This window comes from Mus caroli, chromosome 6 (assembly GCF_900094665.2).
Source record: "Mus caroli chromosome 6, CAROLI_EIJ_v1.1, whole genome shotgun sequence".
Lineage (NCBI taxonomy): Eukaryota > Metazoa > Chordata > Mammalia > Rodentia > Muridae > Mus > Mus caroli.
This window is the reverse complement of record NC_034575.1, coordinates 21,298,489-21,300,719: the sequence shown is the minus strand read 5'-3', so window position 1 is coordinate 21,300,719 and position 2,231 is coordinate 21,298,489.

Genomic DNA, 2,231 nt, shown 5'->3' with positions numbered 1-2,231 from the left:
GTCCACACATCCCACCTCATGCCATCAGGCCCCTAAACTCTGGAGCCTGCAGTCTCTTGAGGGTTAGGTGCATCTTCTCCAACTGAACCCAGACCCAGCAGTCCTCTGATGTCTATATGTTGGTGGGGCTCATATCAGGTGGTGTATACTCCCTAACTGCTTGGTGATCCAGTGTCAGAGAGATCTAGGGGGTCCAGGTTAATTGAGACTGCTGGGCCTCCTACAGGATCACCCTCCTCCTCAACTCCTTCCTAATTCAACCAGAGGGGTCAGCAGCTTCTGACCATTAGTTGGGTGCAAATATGTACATCTGATTCTTTATTTTATTTTATTAGATATTTTCTTTATTCACATTTCAAATATTATCCCTTTTCCTGGTCTCCCTTTGAAAACCCCTTCCTCTTCTCCCCCCCCTCCCCCTGCTCATCAACACACCCACTCTTGCTTCATGGCCCTGGCATTCCCCTACACTGGGGCATAGAGCCTTCACAGGATCAAGGGCCTCTACTCCCATTGATGACCAAGTAGGCCATCCTCTGTTGTATATGTAGCTGGAGCCATGAGTCCCACTTTGGTTGGTGGTTTAGTCCCTGGGAGCTCTGGGGGTCTGGTTAGATAATGTTGTTCCTCCTGTGGGGCTGTAAACCCCTTCAACTCCTTGGGTTCTTTCTCTAGCTCCTTCATTGGGGAGTCTGTGCTCAGTCCAATGGATAGTTGTGAGCATCTCCTTCTGTATTTGTCAGGCAATGCCAAAGCCTCTCGGGGGACAACTATATCATCCACAAGAGTGTTTGGGTTTGGTGATTGTATATAAGATGGATCCCCTGATGGGACAGTCTCTGGATGGTCAGTCTCTGCTCCACACTTTGTCTTTGTAACTCCTTCCATGGGTATTTTGTTCCTTCTAGGAAGAATCGAAGTATCCACACTTTGGTCTTCCTTCTTCTTGAGTTACATGTGGTTTGTGGGTATTAACACTTGCATTGTATCTTGGGTATTAACAAGTGCTTGCTGCATCTGATTCTTTCAGCTGCTTGTTGGGTCTTTCGGGAGGGCAGTCACACTAGGACCATTTTTGTGAGCACTCCATAGCTTTAGTAATAGTGTCAGGTCTTGGGACCTCCTCTAGAGATAGATCTCACTTTGGGCCTGCTGCTGGACCTTCTTTTCCTCAGTCTCCTCTCCATGCAGTTCTTTCAAACAGGAACAATTATGGGTCAAACTTTTGACTGTGGGATGGCAGCCCCCTCCCTCGTTTGATGGCCTGTCTTCCTGCTGAAGGTGAGCTCTATAAGTTTCCTCTGCCTACTGTCAGGCATTTCATCTAAGGTCCCTCCCTTTCAGCCCTGAGAGTCTCTTACCTCCCAGGTATCTGGTACTTTCTGGAGGGTACCCCTAACCTCCTACCTCTCAAAGTTGCCTGTTTACATTCTTTCTGCTGGCCCTCAGAGTTTCAGTCCTTTTCCCTCACCCAATACAAATTCCAGATCAGGTTCCCTTCTCCAGCCCCCCACCTCAATTCACTTTCTCTCCCAGGTCCTTCTCCACTCCCTCCACCCTGTGACTGGACCCTCCCAAGAGGGATTGAGGCATCCTCATTGGGGCCCTTCAGCTTGTTGACCTTTTTTGAGTTCTGTGGATTGTCTCTTGGGTATTCTGGGGGTTTATTTGTTTCTTTTTGTTTTTTGTTTGTTTGTTTGGTTGGTTGGTTGGTTGGTTGGTTTGGTTTGGTTTGGTTTGGTTTGGTTTGGTTTGGTTTGGTTTGGTTTTTTTTTTTTGGCTAATATCAAGTTATTGTGAGAACATACCATGCATGTCCTTTTGGGTCTGAGTTACCTCACTCAGGATAATATTTTCTAGTTGCATCCATTTGCCTGCAAAACATAATATGTTCTCGTGTCTAATAGCTGAGTAGTATTCCATTGTGTAAATGAACCACACTTTCTGTATCCATTCTTTTGTCGTGGGCCATATTCTAATGCTAAGCTCATTTGTTATCAAAATAGCTCTATCATAGACCTTTGGTGGTTATTCTAAGTTCTTTCTTCAATCCTTTCATACACATTTTTTATTGGGTGTACATTTTACTAAAAGACCATACAAACTGCATCTAGAAATAAACTTTGCAATATTACTTTATCAGTAATGGCAAACTTGTTTCCTTCTGATCTCTATCCATCCCTCTACCCACATGCACACATGGATATAACAACATTCATGAAAATATACAC